Source organism: Lipotes vexillifer, unplaced genomic scaffold (genome assembly GCF_000442215.2).
Source record: "Lipotes vexillifer unplaced genomic scaffold, Lipotes_vexillifer_v1.1 scaffold1038, whole genome shotgun sequence".
Lineage (NCBI taxonomy): Eukaryota > Metazoa > Chordata > Mammalia > Artiodactyla > Lipotidae > Lipotes > Lipotes vexillifer.
The window spans coordinates 772,684-785,932 of record NW_006780148.1 but is presented as its reverse complement, the minus strand read 5'-3'; positions in this window follow the sequence as shown (position 1 = coordinate 785,932).

Below are 13,249 nucleotides of genomic sequence, written 5' to 3'. Positions count from 1 at the left end.
TAACCAAAGGAAAAAAAGAGAAGACTTGATATTACAATTATATTGTTAGACCATAAATAACATCTTTGAAATGGTTTTTGTATAAAGGCTAGTTAGGATGGAAAAAAATATGCATGTGATTTGTATTTTTAAATTCAAAGGACAGGTTGGGAAGTAATGAGCAATATCTTATAAACATTCTGTAAATTCATGAGCCAGAGAAAAGGATGCAAACTCAAGTACTAGCAATGGCCTTGAAAGTAACATGAGAGAAGAGAACCAGGTGAAGAATAGGCAGTGAAAACTGCGGAAGAGGTGGCCGTTGACACTTTGGCCTTGGTATGAGGGAGAAAACTTGGATAGTTGGAGCTGGTGGCCCTGGAGAGGGCTTACAGTGTTAAACTACTCTGCTTCAGCTGATTGATACGTTGGAAAACTGACAGATACAATGCTGATGCATCTTCTAAAAAAATTTGTTTTTAATGTTTTAAGTTTTAAAATTAAAAAAAAAATTTATTTGTGGTTAAAAAAACAAAATATACCATCTTAACCATTTTTTAGTCTACAGTTCAGTAGTGTTAAGTATATTTACATTGTTGTGCAACCAACCTCCAGAACTTTTTCATCTTGCACATCTGAAACTATACCCATTAAGCAATAACTTCCCCATCCCCTCTTCCTCCAGTCACTGGCACCCACCATTCTACTTTCTGTCTCTGAATTTGACTACATAACTTATTTAAGTGGCATTTGCCTTTTTGTCACTGGCTTATTTCATTTAGCATGATGTCCTCAAGATTCATCTATTCTGTAACATATGTCAAAATTTCCTTTCTTATAAGGCTGAATAATATTCCATTGTATGTATATACCACATTTTGTTCGTTAATCTGTCAATAGACATTTGAGTTGCTTCTACTTTTTGGCTATTATGAATAGTGCTGTTATGAGCATGGATATACAAATACCTGCTCAAGACCCTACTTTGAATTCTTTTGGGAACATACACAGAAACAGGAATGCTGGATCATATGGTAGTTCCTTTTATATAAGTTTTTTAGGAATCGCCATGCTGTTTTCCATAGTGCCTGCACCATTTTGCAGTTCTACCAGTAAGAATTCTAATTTCTCCGCATCCTCACCAACACTTATTTTCTTTTTGTTTATTTTAATAATATCCATCCTAATGGATGTGCTTTTGACTCTTAAAAAGAAGCCAAAAATCTGGATTGTTGATGTGTAATCAGTTTTCAAGTATGGCAATTGAAATTAAAAAATTTAAAACATCATATGAGCCAAGCAAATGTGCAGGGCAAAATGTGGCCAGAGGGTTCCAGCCCGAAGATAAGATCAGTTTTAGAAATTGGAACTTGATTACTATAAAAACTTATTTTCATTTGAGATGGTAAAATTTACCGAGTAAGTTTGTGATAGGACATGATACTGTAGAGAAGTACTTTGGAGCCAAATCTCTGCTATGCCTACCTCACTGAATTTTGGAGATTAAAGTCTATATTTGATTTTTTAAAAAATATGTAGAGCAATATTGGTTCAAATGTTTTCCTGGAAAAAAGTATACCATATATGACGTACTTGATAAATTATTTCTGAAGTCATTGGAATTAATGCCTGCTTGAGAAATAACATGTAAGTTAGTAGAATTATACTAATTTATAGCTCTACCAGTCAAGTTAGATGTGTTTTTTTTTAGGGAGATTTTTAGTTTGGGGGCACTATTTTAAAATGGTCTTATAGACATAGATTGTAAGTGAAAATAGTCTACTTTCTAAGAATTTCCAGGATACTTTGGGGCATGTGGTAGTATTTTTAAAATATAGTATTTATACTTTAAAATATAAAAGGTTGTAGATGGTATGAAAATGCAGAGAACAGTGAGTAGTCTACTTTGGCCAGTGTAGAATGCAGGGGTGGGAGTAGAGGAAATGGAGGGAAGGTGTACTTGGAGATTAGGCCTAAATTATGAAAATTATTAAAGGTCTTATTATTTGCTATATAAGCCATAGGGAGTAACTAAAGTTTGGTTGTTGTTAATTTGAATGACATTTTTTTTTTTTGCGGTACGCGGGCCTCTCACTGCTGTGGCCTCTCCCATTTCGGAGCACAGGCTCCAGACGCGCAGACTCAGTGGCCATGGCTCACGGGCCCAGCTGCTCCGCGGCATGTGGGATCTTCCCGGACCGGGGCACGAACCCACGTCCCCTGCATCGGCAAGCGGACTCTCAACCACTGCGCCACCAGGGAAGCCCGACATTTTAAAATTTGGTACTTTTTTATGAGGATCTACTATTAGCCAGTCACTATAAAAGGCGTTTTCCATAAATTAATTCGTAATCATCTGCTTTAGAAAGACTCTTCCTCTGGTGCAGCAGGGAGGACAGATTAGAGAGGGAAGAGTCTGAGTCAGGAAGAGCAGTTAAGCAATTACAGCAAAGATCTGTTGATAAATCAGTGATCCTCAAAGAATGGTTCTCAGCCCAGCAGCCCAGCATCAGCTGGGAATCTATTAGATGTTCATATTCTTAAGCACCACCCCAGACATAAGAAACTGGAGGTGGGGCCTAGCAATGTGTGCTTTGACAAGTCCTGCAAGTGATTGTGCTGAAGTTTGATGCCCCCCAAAGTTTGTATATCGATGGGTTTCAAATTTAGGAATCATCTGGGAAGGTCATTAAAAATTCAGGTTCCAGACAGAGGAATGGATAAAGAAGATGTGGTACATATATACAGTGGAATGTTACTCAGCCATTAAAAAGAATGAAATAGCGCCATTTTCAGCAACATGGATGGACCCTAGAGATTGTGATACTGAGTGAAGTAAATCAGAGAAAGAGCAGTATCATATGATATTGCCTATATGCAAAAAGGAAATGATACAAATGAACTTATTTACAAAACAGGAAGAGACTTAGAGAATGAACTTATGCTTATGGGGGTGTGGGGGAGGAATAGTTAGGGAGTTTGGGATTGATATGTACACACTGCTATATTTAAAATGGATAACCAACAAGGCTTACTGTATAACACAGGGAACTCTGCTCAATATTACATAACAACCTAAATGGGAAAAGATTTTGAAAAAGAATAGATACATGTATATGTATAACTGAATCACTTTGCTGTACACCTGAAACTAACACAACATTGTTAATCAGCTATACTCCAATATAGAATAAAAAGTTTTAAAAAACCCAAGTTCCAGGGGCTACAAATCTATTTTTAAAAACTTCTCAGGAGATTCAGCCAGGTTTGGATCCAGTGACCTAGATGAAAAGTAATGTCCTCAGCTAAGATAGTGGTAATGGAAATGGAAGGATCAAATAGAAAAGATATTTCTAAGACACTCTAATACCTCTAGAATTATATTAGGCCATGATGGCATAAAATTATACGAAGCAGTTACTTGTTTGAAAGTACTTTCTAGTGGGGAAAAGAGATGGGCAGGTGCTTGAGTAGGTTGAGGAATAAGTTAGCATGTCAGTAAAGCAGAACTGAAACAGCTGAAGAGACCTGAGGTTTAGGGGTGGTTAAGTAGTGCCACATGTTCCAAATGATCACAAAAGGTGAAGATGAAAAGATGGCCTAGATTTGGCAATTTGAAAGATTTTATAACTTGTGTCATGGCAGTTATATTGGAGTGTGAATTTGTGGGAAGGTACGCAGAATTCATAATGCTATTTGTAGCATGATTGAGAAGTAAGAAAGTATATGTTCAATTTGTGGGGAACAAAGAAGAGATTGCTAAAAGCTATGTGCGCCAAAGCCCTCCTCTTTCCAATAGTTTACATATAAAGATTGCCTTTGGATTTATTGTCCTAGATTGTAACTGCAGAATCTAGTTGTGCTTTTTGTGATTACCGACTGCTTTGGAAATTCCATGTCTGATTGTTGTGTTCTAGGTTCTTATATCTGCTTCTTTCATATCTAAGATGTTCTTAAATATGCTGCATTGTTTCATGCTGCCTAAGTATCCTCGAAGTGTAGTTTTTTGTTTTTTTGTTTGTTTTTTGTTTTTATAATTAATTAATTTATTTATTTTTGGCTGTGTTGGGTCTTCGTTTCTGTGCGAGGGCTTTCTCTAGTCGTGGCGAGTCGGGGCCACTCTTCATAGCAGTGCGCAGGCCTCTCACTGTCTCGGCCCAACAGGGAGCACAGGCTCCAGACGCACAGGCTCAGTAGTTGTGGCTCACGGGCCTAGTTGCTCCGCGGCACGTGGGATCTTCCCAGACCAGGGCTCGAACCCATGTCCCCTGCATTGGCAGGCAGATTCTCAACCACTGCACCACCAGGGAAGTCCCAAAGTGTAGTTTTTTAATGACCCTATTCTGGTTAGTATGTTTATCATATTATGTATTCTTGGGTTTTTGTTTTATTTTGTTTTGTTTTGTTTTTGGCCAAGCCACACGCGGGATCTTAGTTCCCTGACCAGAGAGATTGAACCCCATGCCATGGTAGTGAAAGCGCCAAGTCCTAAACACTGGACCACCAGGGAATTCCCTAGGGTTTGTTTTTTTGTTGTTGTTTTTTTTTTCGATACTCGGGCCTCTCACTGTTGGGGCCTCTCCTGTTGCGGGGCACAGGCTCTGGATGCGCAGGCTCAGTGGCCATGGCTCACGGGCCCAGCTGCTCCGCGGCAATGTGGGATCTTCCCGGACCAGGGCATGAACCCGTGTCCCCTGCATCGGCAGGCGGACTCTCAACCACTGCGCCACCAGGGAAGCCCTCCCTAAGGGTTTTAAATGGAATAATGTTTTGAGGTATTAATTTGGAAAAATATAATGCTGACTTGCAAGGTTTTCATTTTAAAGCAAAGGAGAAGACTAAAATAACCAAAGAAAATTCTTAAAAATTTTTCAAGTTAGTAAATCTTTTTTTTTTAATATTTATTTATTTATTTTTTTGGCTGTGCTGGGTCTTAGTTGTGGCACACAGGATCTTCAATTGTGGCATGAGAATTCTTAGTTGTGGCATGTGAACTTTTAGTTGCAGCATGTGGGATCTAGTTCCCTGACCAGGGATTGAACCCGGGCCACCTGCATTGGGAGCGTGGAGTCTTAGGCACTGGACCACAGGGAAGTCCTTCAAGTTAATAAATCTCAAAAAATGATTTGTGTTGACAAACTGTATATTATTCCTCAGTGAAGTTCTCTTTGTTTGCTAAAGAGAGGCTTTGGGAGTATTTTGGTAAAGGTTTGAACTAAAGCAGGCCTAATGGACGCCCTTAAGTCTGCAGCTGCTTTAAGTTGTTTAGGGATGAAGCTTTTTCAATGTTCTGGTAAACCTGGAACAGTACAATTGCTACTTACTCTGACTAAACATTTCACTTGGCTCTGCTAGAACAATTTAGGGTCCTCTGGAATCATTGTTTCCTTTAAGTTAAATAAGGAATCAGAAAGAATTCACTTGTAAGCCAAAGTCATGTAAAACAAATATCCAAAGGTGCTCCATAAACATGTGACATTTTAAAAAGCTGTTCAATAACTGTATCTCCAAAACTAATTTTGATGAAAAAGCATAAAAATTAGGAATGAAAAAGGCTAGGCACTAGACCTGACTTTCCTATTCATTAACTTGCTGTGTGATATGAACAAATTAAATTATCAGTGGGCCTCTGTTTTCTCATATATTCTTAAGTATAAAATAGGATTCAGGTGATAAACCATAATGGAAAATAATATGAAAAATTATTAAAAAAATATAACTGGGTCACTTTGCTGGACAGCAGTAACTAACACATAGTTGTAATTCAACTATACTTCAGTAAAAAATAAATTTAAAAAATAGGATTCAGAATGTGTGTACTGTAGAGTATGAATCATAAGAGATGTTATTACAGATATTTATTGAACAGTTGAAGTAAAAAGTAGCAGTCCAAAATTGATGAAATGTAGTGGCTAAGAAATAAGTGGAATAAACACAACTGAAAAAAGAAGGGTAATCTCACGAAAAGGAGGAATTCAAATTCTTTTTCTCCTCTCCATTCCCCCTAGGAGAAACATTCAGCTCTGATGTTGGTGTTGGTTAATCAATTAGCCAACATTATCAAAACCCAGTTAACAAATGTTAATTCAAAATTTAAAGTTACAGAAACTTTTACTTTCAGTAGTTGTAAAGTTAACTGAACCTGAGGACACAGTATAATGTCCTTATAAAAAGTATTTAATTGTGATAACACTTTAGTATTTAATTAATGATTAAAGAAGGAAAGGAACTAAAGTTTACCAAAATGTTTTTTTTCCAAAGATATCTGTATCCATAGAATTGCCTGGATGAAGATGTTTTAGCTTTTATTTATTTTTATTTATTTTTGGCTGCGCCTCACGGCTTGAGGTATCTTAGTTCCCTGAATAGGGTTTGAACCCAGGACATGGCAGTGAACGCGCTGAGTCCCAACCACTGGACCACTAGGGGATTCCCCCGGATGAAGTTTTTTTTGTTTTTTTGTTTTTTTAAAACTATATTCGCTATCTTGTCCTCATTCAGAGTCATGGCTTTATTTTACTTGTCTGTTTTTTAAATTTTTTGTTCTTGGGGTCACGGCTTTAAATAGCACCTATACATGCTGATTCCTCTAAATTTCCAACCTAGACTTCTCCTGTGATGCCGCAGATTTGCATCTTGACATCACCATTGCCTAGTAAGCACCCAGCAGGAACCACCTCACACAAAAGGGCCCACAACACAAAGGGGACGAGGAACCAAGCAGCAACCACCTCACACCAAAGGGCCCACAACACAAAGGGGATGCGGAACCCATTCCCTCCATGGTAACTACTCCTCTGATATTTTCTTTTTCTCAATAAATGGCAACTCCATGTTTCTAGTTTCTCAGGCCAAAAACCTTAGTCATTCTTATCTACTCTTTTTCTCTCACACTCTACCTCTGATCTGGCTTCTACCTTTAAAACATATCTTGACTCCAAATGTTACCGTCTCTGCTGCAGCCACCCGGGCTAAGCCACCATTGTTTCTTGTCTCAATTATGTAAATAGTCTTCTAACTCAGCTCAAAACCCTCCCATTTCAGAATAAAAGCCAGAGTTCTTATAATGGTCCACAAGTTTCTACATGATTTTCCCCCTCCTTGTTATCTCTTTGACCTCATCTACTACTCTCTGAACTCACGCTGCTTCAGCTACCACTTCCTGATTTTACCAAAATAAAGTCCAAAAAATTGTAACAATTTATTATATAAAAAAGATAGCTACTCTACTACAATTTGGTAAGACTTAATACTGTAATTCTTCACGTAGTTTTAGAGTTAATGTCTTTTGAAAATCATGCTAAATAATGAAAATTATTGGATTCACACGTTTTAAAGTGTTTTGTTCAATCCGGAATATTTTTCTACATATTAACAGACGGTGACCTGGTTTGGGGATACTTTTACATTAAAGGGCCCACGACCTATGTATTTCTAACTAGTCACCATATTAAAAGGTGTTGGACTAATTTTAAAACGTCAGTTCACTTATTTCAGCTGGCTACCTAAAAGGAACGTATTAACAAAGTCGTTGAAATTCCCTCATTCCTAAAATGCGGCATAATTTAGGAGCTATATGGTAAAAATCCATTATATTTGTATATTTTTACAATGCAGACAGACCATCAAACTGCACGAACATATCCATGTAGATGTTCTCAGGTTTAAGAAATATGCCTCATCTGTCCTAGGATGTGGTCTGTAGCCTCAGCATGAACATCATGTCTGACCGTAGGCAGCAAATAAATACTTTTCGAATTGAACCAGAATCCCGAAGCGAACTTGGCAGAGGTCAAGGAGAAACGCAAAAGCACTTGCGCAGTGATGCGGTAAGGTCGTCCAATCAGAGTCCAGCTGGACTGGGATCTGAGGAAGGAAGGTAGTGCGCACGCGCGATGGGCTCGTCCGCAATTGGCAGCGCCGAGGCGGGAACCTTGAGCCGCTCAGTCGTTGAGGGATCGCTGTCTCCTCCGGTTCCTCCTGGCTGGTGCCTCAGCTTCCTTCGGATCCTCTTTGGTGCGTCCCTGGAGGGGGAGGCTTGTGAGGCTGCGACAGCCTGTAGGCTTGTGTGGGACAAAGAGGGGAGAGGCGCCGGAGTAGGCCTCCGACGGAGGAGGGAAGGAAGGCGGCGGAGCGCCTGTGGCCGCCTCCTGCGGGCCTGGGAGCGCGGAGCGGTCTCAAGTGTGAGGGGCGCCTTCGCTGCTGGCCGTGGGGTGGCTGGTGGCGGAGGGCGCGCCGTGGGGGTGTGTTTGTGGTGGGGAGGCCGACGCGAGAGGCGACTCCGGGCGGTGGTGCTTCCGCGCCCGCACTGCCGTCAGCCCGCTCGGCTTCTGTGGCGCTTGGGTTTCTTTCCCCAGGACTAATCTCCTCTCTCCTGCACGGTATTAATTAATAGTAAGTAACGGAAGATTTTTGTAGGCCGGTTTAGCGGGGCCACAAAATCAAAGGAGCGATTTAAGCCACGAAGTGAACATCCTAGAGGTTTTTTTTTTTTTTTTTATCCTAGAGGTTTGATGGTTGCACCCCATCCCCCCTTCAAAGCCAAACTGAATCCACAGATTCTGGTCATAATCCCCTTTGTCGAACTTCATCCTTTGCTATCCCCCCTCGCGGAAACTTTGTTATCTCTGCTCTTATAGGACCTTATGTATTAAACATCTAATAATGATTATCATAGATAGTAATATTACAGGTAACATTGAGTGCTTACTGTGTGTCAGACTTTGTATTTTAAGTATTTCATTTAATCCTCCCAACAATCTTATGAGTAATTATTGTTGTACCGCCTGTCATAGATGAGGAAAGGGAGACACAAAGAGGTTATGTAAACTGTGCAAGATCACGTGCTTGAAAGTGTCAGTCCAGATTTATATTCAGGCATTTGCCTCCAAAACTGTATTCTTAATTAGTACACAGTACAGTGTATTAAATTGCCAAGTACTGTAGGCCTTGTGATGTGTCATCAGCCTGGATTTGCCATTTTACTTGGGAGAACAGAAGCAGTAGGTGTTAAGAGTGTGACAGATGTTGGAGCATCACAGTAGGGCTGCCAAATGGGCGTTATTTTTAGGGCCTGGGAAGAGGGCTCAAATAGCACTAATTTAAGAAGTAATAAGGATCCAGAAGCATTTAGGGGGAAATATACTGATGTCTGTAGTTTACTTTGAAATGCATCAACAAGTTAAATGGCTTGATGGATGCCTAAGGTCATATATAAATGGCAGAGCTAGAAATCAAGCCAAGGCAGGCTGGCTCCAGAGTGTTTTCTTAACCACTGCCCTGTGCTGCTTCTCACATGCCTGCATACTCAAATTCATTATTATTTTCTTTAGTTTACAGGTTAAATAGAAGGGTTGAAAAATTAGACATTGTGTATTAGGTGTAGAAAAGTTTAAGGGTCTAAGGTAGTGATTCTTAGAATTTAGTGTTGAAAGAAGTTTTAACAGCTAGTCTGTTCTCTTTATTTTATAAATGAGGAAGTTGATACACAGAGCATTTAAATAGCTTGCCCAGAGTTTCTAGTTACTTGATTTTTCTAGTGTTTCTTTTAAAAAGGTGTCAGTCTGCAGGCGGGTCTGACTAAATGTAGAGAATGGAACCTATTAAATTTCATGATGTGGACATCATGGTTTTTTTTTAATATTAATTAAGTAATTAATATATTTTTATTTTTGGCTGTGTTGGATCTTTGTTGCTGCGCGTGTTGCTAGGCACACGGATTTCAGTAGTTGTGGCATGCAGACTCAGTAGTTGTGGCTCGCGGGCTCTAGAGAGCAGGCTCAGTAGTTGTGGTGCACGGGCTTAGTTGCTCTGCAGCATGTGGGATCTTCCCGGACCAGGGCTTGAACCTGTGTACCCTGCATTGGCAGGCAGATTCTTAGCCACTGTGCCACCAGGGAAGCCTTCTGGTCTGTATTTTAATTGAGGTTTCTGTTTATTAATTCTTATACCACTACTAATCCCTCAAACTATATAAAGCCTGGTTATTTATCGAATACTCATGTATGTCATCATTTTTAAGTTGCTGTAATTGGGAAATGTCTAACCATCAGTGATGGCGTGTCACAGCTTAACTGGCTGCAGTTCTTTTTTTTTTTTTTGTAGAAAATTGGAAATATGTAGGAAAGAACTCAGAAGAAAATAAATAATTACTGGTAATTCTAACATGTAGACATAGTCAGTGTTAATGTTGTGGCATGTGTTTTTCTAGTCTTTTAAAAATCTTTATAGATGTGTAACTTACAGTTTATAATTCAATGCGTATACTTAGATGAGTTTTGACAAACTTGTAATCATACTACAGCCTGATGCAGGTTATCTGAGTCACCCCGAAAAGTTCCTCATGCCCCTTTGCTTTCCAGTCTTTTAAAAAGTACAAACACACATACTATTTTTGTTTGTTTGTTTTATAAAATTGGAATGATGCTGAACATGTTTGGTAGCCATTTGTGAAATTAAAACTTATTATTTTTAGAGCAATTTTAGGTTTACAGCAAAGTTGAGGGGAAGGTGGAGATTTCCCATATACCCCTGCCTTCCCTCATTATCAGCATCCCTCACCAGAATGGTACATTTTTTACAGTTGACACACATAAGCACCCAAAGTCCATAGTTTACAATAGTATTCATTCTTGGCATTCTACATTCTGTGGATTTGGACAAATATATAATGACCTGTATCCATCATTAGGACATTATACAGAATATTTTCATTGGCTTAAAAAATTCTGTGCTCTGCCTTTGCATCCCTGCCCCTCCCCTAACCCTTGGCAACCACTGATCTTTTTAATGTCTTCATAGTTTTGCTTCCATAGTTTTTCAGGATGTCACATTGTTGGAATCATACAGTGTGTAGCCTTTTCAGATTGCTTCTTTCATTTAGTAATATGCATTTTTGGTTCCTCCATGTCTTTTCATGGCTTGACAGCCTTTTTTTTTTTTTAAGTGTGGAATAACATTCCATGGTCTGGATACACCACAGTTTATTTATCCATCTACCTACTGAATGCTTGGTTGCTTTCAAGTTTGGCAGTTACGAATAAAGTTGCTGTAAATATTTGTATGCAAGTTTTTGTGTGGACATAAATTTTCAACTCTTTGTTGAAAGGAGTTATCCTATGTTAAAAGTATGTTCAGTTTTGCAAGAAAGTGCTAAAATGTTTTCCAGAGTGGCTGCACCATTTTGCATTCCCACCAGCGATGAACAAAAATTCCTACTGCTCCACATCCTCACCAGCATTTGGTGGTGTCAGTGTTCTGGATTTTCTTGATTCTCGATGACATATGATGTGGAGCATCTTTCCATGTACTTATTTGCTATCTGCATATCTTTTGTGATATGTCTTTTAAGGTCTTTGGCCCACTTTTTAACTGGGTTGTTTCCTTATTGTTGAGTTTTAAGATTTCTTTATACGTTTTGGATAATAGTCCTTTATCAGATACACCTTTTGCAAATATTTTTTCCCAGTCTGTGGCTTGTCTTTTCATTCCCTTGACATTGCCTTTTTTCAGAGCAGAAGTTTTTAATTTTAATGAAGTCCAGCTTATCAATTATCGTCTTTCATGGATTGTGCCTTTGGTGTTGTAGTTAAAAAGTCATCACCATACCCAAGATCATCTGGCTTTTCTTCTATATTATCTTCTAGGAGTTTTATAGCTTTGCGTTTTACATGTAAGCCTCTGATTCATTTTAAGTTAATTTTTGTGAAGGGTGTAAAGTCTGTTTCTAGATTCATTTTCTTTGATGTGAATGTCCAGTTGTCTCAGCACCATTTGTGGAAGACACTGTCATTGCTCCATTTTATTACCTTTGCTCCTTTGTCAAAGACTGTCTTTATGTGGGTCTATTTCTGGCTCTCTATTCTATTCTGTAGATTAATTTGTCTGTTTCACCAATACCACACTGTCTTGATTACTGTAGCTATATGTTAAGTCTTAAAATCAGGTAGTGTCAGTTCTCTTTGTTCTCTTCTTTCCGTATTGTGTTGGCTATTCTGGGTCATTTGCCTCTCCATATAAACTTTAGAATCAGTGTTTTGATATCCACAAAATAACTTGCTGGGATTTTAGTTGGGATGGTATTAATCTATAAAGTTGAGAAGAGCTGACATCTTAACAATATTTAGTCTTTCTATCCATGAACATGGAATATCTCTCCATTTATTTACTTCTTTGATTTTGCTCAGCAGAGTTTTATAGTTTTTCCCCATATAGATCTTATACATGTTTTGTTAGATTACACTTGTGTTTCATTTTTATGGGGTGCTGATGTAAATGGTATTGTGTTTTTAATTTCAAATTCCACTTATTCATTGCTGGTATGCTGGAAGACAATTGACTTTTGGGTATTAACCTGGTATCTTGCAGCCTTGCTAAAATTGCTTTCTGTAGCCATTTTTTATTTGGTATATAAAAAACATTTCTCACATCATTAAACATTCTTTTATTTTTTTAAATTTAAGGACTTATTTTTTATTATTAACTTGGAAGTATTTTTGATACCAGTTTTTATTATTTTTTAAATATTTATTTATTTATTTGGTTGCACTGGGTCTTAGTTGCAGCAGGTGAGCTCCTTAGTTGTGGCATGCAAACTCTTAGTTGCGGCATGATGTGGGATCTAGTTCCCTGACCATTGATCGAACCTGGGCCCCCTGCATTGGGACCGCAGAGTCTTATCCACTGCGCCACCAGGGAAGTCCCTAAACATTCTTCTAAAATGTGATTTTTTTCCCCCATTAATGGCTGTAGAATTATTTATATAACAAATACTGAATGCCTTCTTGTGTTGGTACTGGCAATATAGTGCTGAATGGAATGTAAGACTTCATGCCTGATCCAGAAGTTTACAGCTTGGGGGAATTAATAGGTAGTTTCATTACAGTGTGAAAAGTGCTTGGGTAGTGCACATGTAGGAAGGGTCTCTAATCCAGTCTTTGAGCAGAGATGAAGAGGGCTCATAGTTAAGAGTCCTAAAGGATAAATTGGAATCAGTCAGGCAAAGGAAAATGCGTAAAGGCATTCCCAACACTGTATAGGGGAAAGTTTGTTCACAGGCCTAGAGGAAAAGAGAACATGGCTTGCTTGGGAAACTGCAGTACTACTCACCATTTTAGTGGTGTATGAAGAGAGTGTGTTCCATTTTGTGGATGTGATGTAACTTATTTGTCTAGTACCTTGTTATGGATATTCAAATTTCCTTTTTTTTCTCTTACTATAAGTAATATTGGCATGATTACCCTTATACATAATTCTTTGAGTGTATCTTTGG